Source organism: Dreissena polymorpha, chromosome 6 (genome assembly GCF_020536995.1).
Source record: "Dreissena polymorpha isolate Duluth1 chromosome 6, UMN_Dpol_1.0, whole genome shotgun sequence".
NCBI lineage: Eukaryota > Metazoa > Mollusca > Bivalvia > Myida > Dreissenidae > Dreissena > Dreissena polymorpha.
This window is the reverse complement of record NC_068360.1, coordinates 76,273,701-76,290,776: the sequence shown is the minus strand read 5'-3', so window position 1 is coordinate 76,290,776 and position 17,076 is coordinate 76,273,701. Positions and strand designations below refer to the sequence as shown.

Sequence of the window (17,076 nt, the reverse complement as noted above, 5' to 3'; positions counted from 1 at the left end):
CATATGGTTCTATTATTTTTCAACAGGAAACTATTAACTTCTGTTTATCGACACCCAGAACAAACAAACAATTGGACTACAAATTAATATTGACTGGTATGTTCTGCATTATTGACTGGCATGTTCTGCATTGATACATGATGGCATTAGATTATTCTGCAATATCAAATATTCAGAATTTTCATTAATTTTATGTCATAGTTTAATGTCGTATAGTCTTTATTGGTGAAGGCAATAATGAACATTACATTGCATTTTTATAACAACAAACTGCCCAGCATTCTGGTCCACACCTGATCACATCAGCTGGTTTTCATTTAAATCAAATGCAAACATGCAACGTGTCATAATAATGTTGGCTATATTATAGGGATATCATGTTTATGGGTATTGGTTAATGTCTGTTATTATTAATTTAAAAAAATGTTGTAACAGTTTTAAAGATTTTGTTGCTAGATAACAGCACAAAACTTGGTCCAATTAGATCATGCTTATGAATCAGCAAGTATGAATAATAATGATCATACGATTGAAACAAAAGATATTTTCAAATTTAAAAGCCTTTAAAATATAATACCTAGTCAATATTTTACAACTGTTTTTTGTCTACATCAAACGTTTAGCAACAGTTCCTTTTAGCTGCAATTAGAAACAAACAAGAATAAATAGCTTTATCTAATATGACCAAATCCAGGTCATTGAAATATTGAAAACGGCAGCATCTGATTTTGTGCATGTGTCGTTAAATTTTAATGCCATATTAAAACATGATTTATTAGTGTCATTTGACTCAGTCAACAACAACTTTATGATGAAGGCTTTGCATCACAAAGCATTGAAAATAAAATGCAACAGCTCAGACCAAAACTCAGTTATATCACTAATTTACGCCTTAGACTTAGGGCGGTAAAGAACTGACAAATTTTCTCAGATGCCAAACAAATGTTATAAAACATTTAGCATATTTAACTTGGAAATAATAACCTGAGAAAACCAAAGCATGACAAGAGATTTATAACTGCCCCCAAAAGAGGATTGCACATTAATGTAACGCATGAGATGAAACTAGTTGAATCGGTACAGAAATAGCAACAACAACATCAAAACAACAGATGCAGAAAACAGGCGTGGCAACAATTAATTATGCATACAGCAGTAACAACAAAGCTGATGGCACAGTGTCAAACTTGGTGTCTAAAAGAAAAAAAAAACAGAGACAATATTATGTCTTGAAACATGAATAATTGGCAGAAAAAAGTATAAAAAATGGCGCACCAAAAAGACGAGCAAAGGTACTTTTGTTGTCAGCAAACATTGTTATTTATTCTGTAATAATTATGATTCCAAGATGTCTGAATGATGATCATAGTGATGAACTTTCCATCAGAATTCGGGGACTTAAAACACGCTCAATTTGGCTACAATTCAATAAGAGTTTTATAAATAAAACTAGTTAACCTGTGGATCAAAGAAACACATTAAGATTGTTGTCTGAGATTATTTTGTGGGAAAGAAACCTATAGCCTCTTTTTATTTGGATGATTTGAAGTTACGTGCTTAAACACTCGTTATAAAAATCATCAACAAACAAGGGACAAAATTGTCACAAAACCAGGTTTTCATTGTGAAAAAAAAATCTGATAAAGGGAGAAAACTCAAACTGAACTTTTGAAATGACCAAAAAAAATTAACCCCCTTTGTAATTTTTTTTTTTTTTTTAAATCTATTTTTAGTCGTGGCGACCTTGACATTGGAGATATTGACGTGATTCTTTCGTGGGACACACCGTCCCATGATGGTGAACAAATGTGCCAAATGATTTTAAAATCTCACAATGAATGACATAGTTATGGCCAGGACAAGCTCATTTATGGCCATTTTTGACCTTTGAACTCAAAGTGTGACCTTGACCTTGGAGATATCGACGTAATTATTTCGCGCGACACACCTTCCAATGATGGTGAACAAATGTGCCAAATGATTTTAAAATCTGACGATGAACGACATAGTTATGGCTCGGACAAGCTCATTTATGGCCATTTTTGACCTTTGAACTCAAAGTGTGACCTTGACCTTGGAGATATCGACGTAATTATTTCGCGCGACACACCGTCCAATGATGGTGAACAAATGTGCCAAATGATTTTAAAATCTGACAATGAACGACATAGTTATGGCCCGGACAAGCTTATTCCGCCAGCCCGCCAGCCAGCCAGCCCGCCAGCCAGCCAGCCCGCCCGCATTCGCCAATCTAATAACCAGTTTTTTCCTTCGGAAAACCTGGTTAAAAACAACAAATTATAACATACATGTGGAGATACTTTATTACCAATGACACATTGAAAACTTCATTGTTATTGTATTTATGTTAATTATTCCCAATAAACTTATCTTTGAATTTTAATGAGACAAAAGTTAAAAACCCCTGTTAATTTGTCATTCTTGAAAAGTGGAGACTTCAATATTTACACAAAATTGATTACCAAACAGTTTCCTCAACATGAAAAGCGTTTGATCAATAACAGGACCATCATTTACAGAAGTTGTTTGAAATGGAATCCTTAAAACGCCCACTTTGGGAACAATAAAAAGTAATAATGCAACATTTTAGATTGTCCTTATTGCTTCTTTCCAGCATGGACATTTATGAATCTGCACTAGCATGTAGACAGAAAACACAACCTCCCTCTATTACATTCTCATAATAACAAAAATATAACAATCAAAATCACCAATATAATCATCATCAGCCTCATCAGTAGCAGCTACACTCCCACCACCACCATCATCAAACAATTATAGGTCCCTATTAAAAATGTAACCTTTACAATAATTTATGAAAGCACCGTATTATGTACAACAGCAGTGTTCTGCCGTGAATCTGTGCTGTTGGGGACAGGGACCCTTTAGGGTTAAAAAAGTGGGGACACAGACATATATTTGTAGCAGAATTAAATTTTCAGAAACTAATTACCTTTAACTTGCACTCTTTATTTTAATTTGCTTGATTTCTTATTACAGCCAGTCCACAGGATGTAACATTTAAACAACTTTTTAACTGTCAAACAATTGTTAACATATTTACAAAACTTTGAACAGATTTATGGTCATTGAACTTAGCATTGCGTGTCAAAGTACTTGTTCTATAATTAGAATTACGGATAGTAAAGGCGTTTTTATGCCCCCGGATTGAATGATCGGGGGTATATTGTCTTTGTCCTGTCTGTCTGTCATTCTGTCATTGTGTCATTCTGTCACCAAAACTTTAACCTTACATTAAAGTTTTGCAATAAGTTTTGAAATATTGAACATAGCAACTTGATATTTGGCATGCATGTGTATCTCATGGAGCTGCACATTTGAGTGGTGAAAGGTCAAGGTCATCCTTCAAGGTCAAAGGTAAAAAAAAGCGGCGTATTAGGGGGCATTGTGTTTCTGACAAACAATCTTGTTCTTTTTGTGCTTTATGCACAAACTGCATGTAATTTTGTTGTTGTCAAACAGTGACCAAGACAATTATCGAAGACAATTTGCTTGGATTGTACGTTTAGGGGCAGACTTTTTGTCGTCATTGCTAAACGATGTTGGGACTTGGAAAAATTCTGTTGGGGTGCTGTTATTGTTATCGTCATATTTTGCTAATTTTACTTGCCGGAGGAAAAAAACTAAAATGGATTTTGTTTTGTTCGGCCGGTCACTTTGCGCCATTTTGATAGGTGTGAAAATTTCCTTGATATCAGCTGATTGGTTCTGAAAATCTCAACTTACCATTGCAAGAAAGTGTTATTAAAGTAAATTAACCATTGGCTACACAATGATGTCACGTCCAATAAAATAATTCGTTCTAGTTACACATTCACTCGATTACTTTACCGACTTACAAATTGAATCGATAAGTTTTTATTCCTAATTCCTGTGCCCCCGCAGACCAATATACAGAAAACGGGTGGGGACAATTATTTTATTTTTGCGCCAATGACGCAAGGGCGACCACTGCAGAACACTGCACCAGATCAAATTATTAAATACAAAGTGCAATTGCTAATTCAAACTTACAAACAGTGCAATTTAGAACATTTTTAAATCTTCTGAAAGTAAAGTGCACACCTGCTTGCATTGCTTGATGAATTTTGATGAAGTATGTCTTTGCCTCTTTCAGTGCTGGAACCGAATTTTGAAGGTCTTTGCAAACAGTTTGGATCCAGATGAGACGCAACAGAACGTGTCGTCTCATTTGGATCCAAACTGTTTGCTATTCTGATATTCTTTGAAAAAAATCGAAGAAAATAATAATTTTAGAAAAACAGCAGACATCATTTTAGCAGACGACAAATGTCCCAGCATGCAAAGGGTTAATAGGACAGGTTTTTTCAGTGCACTCAAAGTAATACATTAGTTACAGTGAGAAGATTTAAATAAACTTCCATTGAAACTACTGAACTGAAATCAAAATTACGTCAAAGATCTTCTTGAAATGCAAATCCATTTGATTACATTTCTTTAAAATGTAAATTTATCTTTTCAAAAATATCTTTTTCAAATGCAAATCAATCAACTTGCTTCAGCTTGGTAACTTTAAAGACATGTTTGTATTTTTAGACATAAAAGCCTTTAAGCTTTTGCACTATTAAATTTTGCAAGGTGCCTGATGAATCAGTGGAAACAACTCTGTTTTCTTCAAATATTTTTCAAGTGAATCATAGTTACTTCCCTTTGTCAATACATACAAGGCACATTTTACCTAACATGAAGTTACTGGCATACATAAGGACAACTTGAAACACTTCAGCAATAACTGTGCAGAAATAAATATAATTATCTGGTTCAACATAGTTTGATAGCTTGTGGAGATTGACATGTGTTTCTTCTGTGGTGTAGTGGATTAGGTGTCCGCCTAACGATTGGGAGTTCGTGGGTTCACTCCCTACTCGGGGAGCGTTCTCATTATCTCCTCTATATACAACAAGTACTGGTTCTTCCCAGGAAATGGACTCGACAGTGTCCATATCTGCCTATAATCGGCCTTCCTGTAATAGTCAGCAATTGACTGTAGGAAGTACGAAGTAGAAGAAGTAAAAACAAAATGTCAAAAAGAATAATGAAAATATGGAATACACATGAAGTTCAATTTCTTACAAGCTATGGCTACATGATGATTTTCATGATTAATTACACACAAGTTTTATCTTTTAAGCAAGTCTGTGCAACTTTTCTTCAATCACAACTAAAATAACACTGTACAAAAATACACAGTCTGGCAGGTAGTTCTGGCTACCATAACTTTAAATGTCGCTTTTTATGATTTTTGACAGGCGCGACTTTAAAGTTATGGACCAACCCCATTAGGTAAGTCAGCCAGAAATTCCTGAAAAGTTGACAGTTAACAAAGACCGGTCCAAAACAGCTTTAAAATGCAGTTATTGGCCCAAATCAACCACTTGATCTGAAAAGATTGACATTTTTCACATTTAACTGATACAGTCAATCTTGTATTTAGAGACCACTAAAGGGAGTAACCAAAAGTGGTCTCTTAATAAATGGTCTTTAAATAAAAAAAGGCCATTTGGGATGAATGCGGACCTTTGATTTTAAATCCAGATATAGGATTATCTCCTTTTGACACAGCGATTTCAGCTTTTGCAATCAAATGAATCTAAATATAAACAAGAGCACCGCCTTGCGGGTGCAGACCGCTCATCTATTTTCTTTTTAAAGGTGAAGGGACTCTCATTTTCAATCACAAAGGAGGGAGGGGTGGAGTGAAGAGGGGTGTATAGTGTGGGGTTGTGGACAATTATTACATTATCTTCCAAAAAAGGGGGGGGGGGGTGATGGGGGGGTAGGATTTTTTTGGTTCAATGGTTGGACGGTATTTCAAACATAACCGTTTAAAAAAAAAAATTTGGGGGGGGGGGGGTGGGTGGGGTATAGTGTGAGGGTGTGGTGGTAATTTGTGAGATGATGTTAAAAAAAAAAAAAAAATCAAAAACAAATTCAAAAAAAAAAATTGGGGGGGGGGGTGGGGGGGTGGGGGTATAGTGTGAGGGTGTGGTGGTCATTTGTGAGATGATGTTAAAAAAAAAATAAAAAAATAGGGGGGGGGGAGGGGGGGGAGGGGGAGGGGGGGAGGGCACGGAGGATGGTTTGGGTGGAGTCTATTGTGGTATGTCAGGTAAGAGTAGTTTCGTCAAAGTATCAATCAAATGTAATCATAAATAAAGAAGTTATGGCAATTTTAGCAAAATTTAATAATTTGACCTTGAGAGTCAAGGTCATTCAAAGGTCAAGGTAAAATTCAACTTGCCAGGTACAGTAACCTCATGAAAGTATTTGAAGTTTGAAAGCAATAGCCTTGATACTTACGAAGTAAAGTGGATCGAAACACAAAATTTAACAATATATTCAAAGTTACTAAGTCAAAAAAGGGCCATAATTCCGTAACAATGACAACCAGAGTTATGCAACTTGTCCTTTTACTGTACCCTTATGATAGTTTGTGAGTGTTTCAAGTATGAAAGCAATATCTATGATACTTTAGGGGTAAAGTGGACCAAAACATAAATCTTAACCAAATTTTCAATTTTGTAAGTATAAAGGGCCCATAATTCCGTCCAAATGCCAGTCAGAGTTACATAACTTTGCCTGCACGGTCCCCTTATGATAGTTAATAATTGTTGCAAGTATGAAAGCAATAGCTTTGATACTGTGGGAATAAAGTGGACCTAAACACAAAACTTAATCAAATTTTCAATTTTCTAAGTATAAAAAGGGCACATAATTCTGTCAAAATGCCAGTCAGAGTTACAATTCTTTGCCTGCACAGTACCCTTATGATAGTTAGTAAGTGTTGCAAGTATGAAAGCAATAGCTTTGAGACTTCAGAATAAAATGGACCTAAACACAAAACTTAACCAAAATTGTCAATTTTCTAAGTATAAAAAGGGCACATAATTCTGTCAAAATGCACGCCAGAGTTATATAACTTTGCCTGCCCAGTCCCCTCATGATAGTAAGTAAGTGTACCAAGTTTGAATGCAATAGCATTGATACTTACTGAGAAAAGTGGACCTAAACGCAAAACTTAACCAAAATTTTCAATTTTCTAAGTATAAAAAGGGCACATAATTCTGTCAAAATGCACGCCAGAGTTATCTAACTTTGCCTGCCCAGTCCCCTCATGATAGTCAGTAAGTGTACCAAGTTTGAATGCAATAGCATTGATAGTTTCTGAGAAAAGTGGACCTAAATGCAAAACTTAACCGGACGCCAACGCCGACGCCAACGCCAAGGTGATGACAATAGCTCATATTTTTTTTTCAAAAAATAGATGAGCTAATAAAATGAATAAAACACTTTTTTTACTTAAAATAAGTTGTATTTGTTCTCTCTAATTCTAAATACAATTAAATGGTTTGCACGGAGAATGGGTTTTTCCGACTCCAAACTCATTCGCGATTAAATTTACATGCATTTTTACTCTTCGACACTTCTAATACATGAATTTTCTCATTTAAAGTTAATACTTTCTGTTTTGACATTTTAATTTCTGCATGTAAGCTTATATATATCTGACTTGATTATGGTACATAGGGAAATAAATAAAACACCTTGATTGAAAACTAAATAAACACGCCTGATTTGAAAATTTGCTAACAAAAACTAATAAGCATAATAACAATTACATTTTTTAATGAACAGATTTTGCTACATGCAGGGGTTTTCATCTAATTTTGGGGAAGGGCCTGGCCTTTTTTAAGGGGGGGAAAAAAGTTGCGCGAAACGTCGAATTTTAGGGAAAAAAATCGTGCGAAAAGCCAAATTTTTGGGAAAATAAGGAAAGTCTAAAATAATCAATTTAACATATTTTACTGTTTTTAAAACAAATTCAAGGCAACTGATAATTTAATTATGCAATAGTTTTATATTTTCTACAGTGGATCAGGTTAATATGTATTTAAAGGTAAAAAAAAATAAAATAAAAAATTTTGAGGGGAAAATGAAACTTAGGGGAAAATTTACCAGCTGAGGAGAGAAAAAAATCCGAGGGGAAAGGGCCGATTTTACCCGGGTCCCAAAGAAGGAAAAAAAAACCTGACATGTTACCGATTAAAAGTTTATTTTTTACACCTCTCGAGAACACTGTGAAAATGTTTGGCGCGTCGGTGCATTGTTTCTGCAATAAAATCGGCGTTCAAAGTTGTCACTTAACGTCCCAGATAGTAAACCCTTTAACCCATAGACTGTTGGCAATACCTCACTGTATTATTCGACACCGAAAATTGATACGAAGTCAGCATAAACACAGGTCAGAACCGGTCATCCAGACAAAGGAAAATGGCTGGTGTGAAATCAAAACAAAGATTTAATCGTTCATGTTATCGGCTTAGATAAACAATCAACACTGATTTGTCCCTGAACGGTCAACAAATTTACCACTTTTACCTTAAAGCGGTTGCTTAATTCAAGACTTGGGCATCAAAATACACTAAAATCAGCGGTCGCTGGTCGCTTAAGACAAAAGTCGCTTAATACAATATGAAAATATAGTTTAAACGCTCGGGTGGGATTTAAAGTGGTCGCATAAGACAAAAGTCGCTTAATTCAAGTGGTCGCAAGCACAAGACACTATCTGTAACATTTTAAATTTATCTTTTCTGCTCTATCATATTGAGAAAAAGAGGGATGCGACATCTTTTAAATGAGAATCTCCCGAGATTTCACAGTCATATGACATTATTTCTATTTTTAGTAACATACCATGTGCGAAAGTGTTTTCACATTCCTAATGACATTTCCCGGTATTTTAAATTATTCATGCTTGTTTTTTAAACAAATTGTAGTGTAAATACAAACACAAAGTAAAAAATATTTAAAATTACCTGATTCACTTTGAAATCAGTCTTTTAATCCACCAGACATAAGTTGTTAATCACAAATAATAGATTTCAGAAAACGAAAATAATCTTTACAATTTCAGCAAAAAATGTCAAGGTCGATCCGAAAGTATCCAAATGAAAACTTGTCACGTGACAAAGCGACAATGGCGTCAAAATTGTGAATTTCAGGCTGGTTAGAGTTATTTTCATCTATTGTAAGATGCATTTGAAACATTTGAACATTAAAATATGCCCTGATGCAGTAATTTATATTGATTTACCAATATATGTAGAAATGTATCCAAGAAAATGAAATGTCTTTGATTTATAGCTTGACATAAATATGTTACGACTCTGATTGAATTTCAATATGGGGTTCGCTGCAGCGTACAGGTCTGTCAATACTATATAAACTGTTGCTGAAGTTTCTTTAGCTATCTGGCAAGCAACAAACTGTGATAAGGGAAACAACTCCTGTCCAAATCATTCTTGATACACCAAAAGTTCCTTCCCTTTAAATAAACCAAAAAACATGAAAATAATTTAGGAACTCTTAAATGAAATTTCTAAACCTACAATAGTTTGCAAATAGAATCCATGATTGTGTTATTGATATTCAGGTGTAGTTTTGCATGAAATTTCAAGTTCTATCCTGATTAGATGGTGATAAAAGTCTGTAAAAAGTCAAGACATGTGATCGGCTAAAGCCGGTAATTGGGCTTTAATACTTTAATGTTTTTATGACAGTGAACATAACTGCAAAATATCTACAAAGGACACTTGATGTGTACATCAATAAAAGAACATCAACAAAAAGCTTGAGACCCCATACAGAAACCACTTGCAACAATAATACACACACTTGGACTATGCTCTGTGAAAAGGGGGGGTTAATGAATGTGCGTAAAGTGTCGTCCCAGATAAGCATGTGCAGTCCACACAGGCTAATCAGGGACGACACTTTCCCCTTTAATGGTATTACTTGTTTACAGAAAATCTCTTCTTTGCAAAAATCCAGTTTAGGCGGAAATTGTTGTCCCTGATTAGCCTGTGCAGACTGCACAGGATAATCTTCGACTACACTTTACGCACCTACATTAAACCCTATTTTTACAGAGCGGGATCATTTATAGTCACGGTGAACATTCCTGCATGGTACTGAACTCAAGGTTCCTCAAGCTTCCTGCTCATACCTCAGTGTTTCTTTTTGTAAAAAATTGGGTAGTAGTTGGCCCCTTTTCCAATGGCAAAAGAATAAATTGAAGGTTTCAAAAAGTGAAAGTATTTTATTTTTTTTAGATTTCAACATTTTGTTCATCTCCTTTCCAGCCATATAATTTCAACCTTAGTAAAAATAATACTGAAAACACTTTTATTGTCAAATTTGAAGCATTTTTATAGCAAAACAGCAACAACACTAATTATTCAATTTTGGTCATAAAACCCACAAATTTTCCCAATTCAAAAGGACCTAGCCCCATTCCCAAAACAGGTTTTTTTTCCCACTTTTTGGGAAGATAGCCCATGGCTTTGGAATTGGGAATTTTATCTGCATTTTCTTGAAATTGGAAAATTAATTCATTAGCCTTTTTTTCCACACGAAAAGTCCACTACCCTAATTAGGGAAATACTAAATTTGATATAACACTTTATAATCATTAAAATTAAAAGAACAAAATCATAAAATACTTTGTTATATGTAATTGAATTAAAATTGAGATAAAATACGCATAAGACACTTCTTTCTAAAAAAAAAAAAATTTTTTTTTTTTTTTTTGAAATTGGGAATTATTTGCCACATACTTGGGAAAAAAGTATACTTTTTGGGATTGGGAACATAGCCGAATTTCGGCTATAAAATCGGGCCAAAAAAACCCTGCAAAATGCTGAAAAAAACCCACTGCTTTCAAACTTCAAGTTACTTATAACACCTGTACTGAGCGCGTATTCATGATAAATGTTGTGCATCATTTTTCTATTCTCCCCTGTTTATAATAGTTTGTAACTTTAATCCCTTACAAAAATATTTAATAGCATTTATATCTCCTATAATAAACAGTTATAATGTTACATTGAAATCACAAGAATGAAGTTCATGTTTCTTCATGGAGATAATGATGTTTATTTAGACTCCAACTTACACTCATTACCTCTTAAATACGTATTTTGACACATTTGTAGTCCCTCCGAAAGTTAAATTTAATTTTAGACCTTTCTTACTAGATTCGAGTTTTAAAGGCTTCATTTCCAAGCCTTAGGTACTGATGAGCAGCAAACAGCATAAAATTTGAACAGACTGCGGGTTACTTGCAGGCTGTTCTGGTTTTATGCTGGTTGTAAAAGCCATTATATTTTTGATCTTATGGAGGAAAGGGTTAATGCATACATGCCATAATTTTTCAGACCAATTCCGGGACATTGAGTTAAATTGTCCGGGACTTTGCCGATTTTTCCGGGACATGTATAAAATGTAGCGATATTTATAGACATATGCATTTTTGGTACTTTTTTGTGTGTGCAAAAGTTCGAAAGCCTATCCGAAATACACTTGATCTATTAACGTCAAATTAAACATTACTACTTCCGTTACTAGATACAAGCCATGTGTTTTCAGTGTAAGCGTTCTAAACATAGATGGTGACGTCACTGCGTTATTGTTATTAAGACCGGTGTGTAACGCGTAGTTGTTGATACGCCTTTATTCATTAATAACATTTATATAATAAAATTAACGTTAAGTTTACTGGGGGTTTAGAACAAGAAATTAATAAACCTAGTGAGGATGACGTTTTTATATGCTTACTTCTTTGTCGGTTAAACGTGCGAACATAAACTGCTTTTAATTTTTTACTCAGCGATGTTCGACTTCAGATGTGTGAACAACTATCCTTTGCCCTTACGCAGCGGGAAATAATGACGTAGTACTTAGATAAAAGTCAATTAACAACCACATTTAACAATGCCGCCTTTTCGGTTTGACCGCGAACGTGAGACAATCGATATGATAACTGGACACCTGTTAATTGATCGATTTTGACACGTAGCGTAGTCTGCCTATTCGGGTAGGCATTGTCATGGAGACGCTGCAGATATACACAGATTCGAGGTGCAGTTAAGCCTAAGAAAAGGTACATGTATATATGGATTTTGTAAATTCCGGGACATTTGACAGATTTCCGGGACAGCAGGACAAGTTCTTCATTTCCGGGACTGTCCCGGACAATCCGGGACGTATGGCATGTATGGTTAATGAGTCAAATTTTAGAGGAGACATCATTTTTTGAGCCAGTAAACTCCTGTTGATGTCAAGTTGAAACTGAAAACACAAATTATGAAAGCAAGAACTTGAGTATTAATATGCTGTATCTGAACTTAAGATGATTAATGATGCATTAAACTTATTCTCTTCAATGTCTAACCATATGAGGCACAATAGTTTCCCTGACACTTTACCTTATACTTTTATTTTAACCCTTTCTCACTTAGAGGCAAAGTGAACATGGCTATGTGCAAACAGCATAAAACCAGAACAGCCTGCGAGTAACTGAGTGACTTAAACTAAATTTAACTTGCTGAGGTAATTAAAATGCGTCAAAATACGTATCTAAGTGGTAAAGGATTAAACATTTTTATTTCTGATATAATTATTTTAAATAGAAACATTCAAATTAAGAGTATAAGTCTTCTTTATATACCATGCTGGTTTACAATACTTAACATAACGAGTTACACAATTTCATATTTATCATACATGCCATACGTCCCGGATTGTCCGGGACAGTCCCGGAAATGAAGAACTTGTCCCGCTGTCCCGGAAATCTGTCAAATGTCCCGGAATTTACAAAATCCATATATACATGTACCTTATCTTAGGCTTAACAGCACCTCGAATCTGTGTATATCTGCAGCGTCTCCATGGCAATGCCTACCCGAATAGGCAGACTACGCTACCTGTCAAAATCGATCAATTAACAGGGGTCCTGTTATCATTTCGATTGTCTCGCGTTCGCGGTCAAACCGAAAAGGCGGCATTGTTTAATGTGGTTGTTAAATGACTTTAATCTACTACGTCATTATTTCCCGCTGCGTAAGGGCAAAGGATAGTTGTTCACACATCTAAATTCAACATCGCTGAGTGAATAAAGGCGTATCAACAACTACGCGTTACACACCGGTCTTAACAATAGCACAGTGACGTCACCATCTATGTTTAGAACGCTTACTCTGAAAACACGTGGCTTGTATCTAGTAACGAAAGTAGTAATGTTTAATTTGACGTTAATAGATCAAGTGTATTTCGGGTAGGCTTTCGAACTATTGCAATTAACGATGCGAAACAAAAAAAAAACCTACCAAAAATGCATATGTCTATAAATATCGCTACATTTTATACATGTCCCGGAAAATCGGCAAAAGTCCCGGACAATTTAACTCAATGTCCCGGAATAGGTCGGAAATATTATGGCATGTATGTATTTATCAATGTTCTAAGCAGCTACATCCAGATCTTCAAACTCACCTTAATCTGTACGCCGGAACAGACATCCGTCTGTATAAAGAACGATTTGGCGCATTTTTAGAGGTGTATACAGTTAAATTCTGCTCATAATTGGGTGGCATAGGATTCAAACTCATCGCTTGAAACGCGTTGTTTGCTTGCACAATCCGAACTTCATGCAGGGAATATCTACGACCTTTGATGGCAGCATTTCCCCCACTGGTGTCTATTGGATTGATACGATAAATTGGTGCAACAATTTTTGGTTGGCTAATTGGCCCAAGTTCAGAACTCACTGACATTTCATGCGCATTTCCAAAGAAAGATCGCGGTTCTGTTTTAACCACTCTCTTTGTATTTTTCTCTACATCCATTTCTGGCTTTACAGGGTTGTGCCAGGTAACGTTTCTCTTTGTAATATTTTCTGTTCTATTTTCTGGTTTAACAATAAATTCGCCAGAAGTATTTTCTCTTGACTTCAGGTTTTTATTTTCACTAGGGCTGCTCATTCTTAAATATTATCAAAGGTAACACACTCAAGATGAATTTGATAATCAAACATAGTATAATAATTGATGTCTGTCATAGCTTAGCTACATAAGCAATCACTTCAAAAAAGTGTTTTAACCACAAAAACAGTTTTCAAAAACACACATACAATTAGTTGTGAATATTTTAGCCACATTTGCACTTAGTTTTGAGCACTGTTTAAGCCAAATTTGCAATCAGTTCTAAGAACGGTTAAAGCCACATTTGCAATCAGTTCTTAGTATGGTTTAAGCCAAATTTGCAATCAGTTCTTAGCATGGTTAAAGCCACATTTGCAATCAGTTCTTAGCATGGTATACGCCATATTTGCAATCAGTTCTGGTTTAAGCCACATTTGCAATCAGTTCTTAGCATGGTATAAGCCATATTTGCAAACAGTTCTCAGCTAAGTTTTTGTCAACATTTGCAACCAGTTCCCAGCATAGTTTAAGTCAACATTTACAACCAGTTCTCAGCATACAGTCCTACTCAGTTACTCCCAGGACGGCTAGATTTTAGCCTCGGCTTATCAGCAGAACTAATTAGTGTTAACTGTTCTGTGGTCATAAAGCACACTCCCCTGTCAGGCTGACAACAGCCTGCTTGGCGATAATAAATGAACCCAGGTGTTATATCTGGCCAAATCTGAATATGCTGCAACATGTTTCAGAGAGTTATCGACCAGTGTAATTATCAGTTGTGCCAAATATTCATAGCCAATACAACATTTATTTTGATATTTTATATTTATAAAACAGGTAAGCTTGAAATTTGTTAGTAAAATAATTTTATGTTCACCTTTGTTAGATTTTACATTTGACATGTAACAAGCACCGCACATGTAATATGAAATGATTGAAATTAAAACTTAAAGAAGTTATTATGATTTTAAAAGATAGTTTTCTTTACTTTTTCAGATTGAGAACCAAAATGACTTTTCATATTCCATCACTGAGGTAACTTAGAATAGTTTTTGACGAAACTGATTCAGAATATATTATCTTTGATGAGTTCAAAGCATTTCTAAAAAACAATAAGTGTGGAGATGAACCAGCAATTAAAAGTGGCAACATTTTCAGTTGGTTAAAAGGAACAGATCACAGTGTAAAAAGTGTTGAAGGAAAACCTTTATTTAAACTGGAGAGCATATAGTGCGATACTGTATGTCATATCGCGACACACATGAAGTGTGTAGACAGGTTACGAAGAAATTAAGGGGATATTAGTTAAAGAGTCAGAGGAAACCCCCATTACATCTACAAAAGAGATATACAAACATTTAGTTAATGCTGATTTTCTATCTAAAGTTCTTTTGTCGGAACTTAAAATTGAGGAATGTGGCATTACAACATTAAATTCATTTTGCAAAAATGAGTTTACTGAAGAAAGCTGGAGGAAAATATGTTTCTTTGAAATGCATTTATGAGAGAAGGAGATACCGTCATATATGCCTACAATAGCAAAAATGTTGCTTTCAAATTTTGAAGCCTTATGCTGCATAATAACATTTTACTTTAATTCTGAAATACATAATGTTTTATTTTGATTGTGTAGGAAGTTGTAAGGGTTCGAACACATGATATCGATAAGTTTATACATAATGTTAGTTATCGTTAGTATTAATCATTATTAAAATCTAAATGATCAGGTACCGTATAACGGCGAAACCTTTCGACTGACTTTATGTATCTAGCCTACATAGTGTTGGAATTTATGTCTTGAATCTGAATAGATGTACAATTTGTGTAAGTGGTTACATATTAAAAAATAAGTGTACACAAATACAAGCATGCTGTTATTTTACAGAGAAGAATTTCAAACAATAAAGTATTGTTCTTGTTTTTCAGAAAGAAACATGATGTTTAATGAACCAGTGCACAGATGGATAATATGTTTGAAGTAGATCAATGCAAAATTCATGTTGATAAGACTTTAAGTTGGGACATTTTGGTATTTAATATTTATCAACCACAGGATACTACATCTAATTAATTCATTTAATTATATAATTTAAGTTCAACACTCCACTAGCAAATATCATGCTGGATACTCATGCTGATAGTCCTGTAAAGTTGTTTATTAAAAAAATTGTTTTTTTAACTTACTGATTAGTAACATGGTTACCTGTTATGTATATTATGTGAACATTTATTATGTGAATTACAAAGGTGAATTTGGTATTTGGTGTATAAATTAATGTTTTTTTTCCATGAAATGTCCTTGCAAGAAAAGTTTGGGTTACAATCATGACAGTACTAAATATAAATGTATACAGCAACTTATCATTCTATTATTATAAATTGACAAGAATTCTATAGAGTTTATGTGGCATACTATTAATGCTATTTCAACTTGTTTATATGAACATTAATAGATGTACATTGAAAAAATAAGGAATATTCAATTGCTTACTTCTGAATAATTTGATAATTATGTGTAATAAAAAATATCTGCATTATAATTTTATATAACATAATTATAATTATGCTCTGAGATCATTACATACTATTCGCATATTCATATACTTTACATAACATAGTTTAATTAACATGTTGTAAATTCAATAATAAACTATGTACAAGTTTTGATCTGTTTTTTATTTTATTTTAATCCATCATTCAAATACAAGCACGATGCTCTTTATTAAAATGTGCTTTAGTTATTTAATATTAATTAACTCTTTGATACCTATTAAAATGCATGCTCCTGTATTTTTCTACAATCAAATTATTCATTTAGTGTGTGAGCAATGTTTAAAACCCTCTGAAGTCTCAGCATTCTACACCAGTATCTTGTAATTAGATATGGCCAATAAATCCCCTCTTGTTATCACTTTCAACAGTGATCAGCGCTTCACACCACTTTGATAATGACCCCTACACAGTTAAATAGATTAGCCCTGATCTTATTGAATCTATGGAGAAAGGAGTAACCGAGTAGGACTGCATAGTTTAAGTCAACATTTACAACCAGTTCTCAGCATAGTTTTAGTCACATTTGCTCAAACAATCCAGCTGATTAATTCTTTTTAGTCGCACCACTTAGAGCCACACTAACAATCACTTTGTCATCCAAAAATTTCAGACCAAAATGTAATTCAAATCAAGGGTCATACTAGGTTTGTCAGTCAACAGCTGCCCCAAATAGGTCAAATCCATTTACGTAGAGGCGTAC

General features: G+C 34.4%; 1 protein-coding gene and 2 long non-coding RNA genes across 6 annotated transcripts in view; 1 reads left to right on the top strand and 2 right to left on the bottom strand.

Moving 5' to 3' along the window:
* LOC127833606 (TSC22 domain family protein 3-like) overlaps positions 1–17,076 on the bottom strand; it is a 124,696-nt gene that overhangs the window by 50,314 nt on the left and 57,306 nt on the right. The window lies entirely within an intron of this gene.
* On the bottom strand, positions 1,662–2,291 carry LOC127833621 (uncharacterized). Its single transcript, XR_008027505.1, has 2 exons — positions 2,111–2,291; positions 1,662–1,948 (listed from the first exon to the last, which is right to left on the bottom strand). It is a non-coding gene; the product is annotated as an uncharacterized LOC127833621 (long non-coding RNA).
* On the top strand, positions 14,440–16,021 carry LOC127833626 (uncharacterized). The gene is made up of 3 exons (XR_008027509.1): positions 14,440–14,660; positions 14,820–14,858; positions 15,750–16,021. It is a non-coding gene; the product is annotated as an uncharacterized LOC127833626 (long non-coding RNA).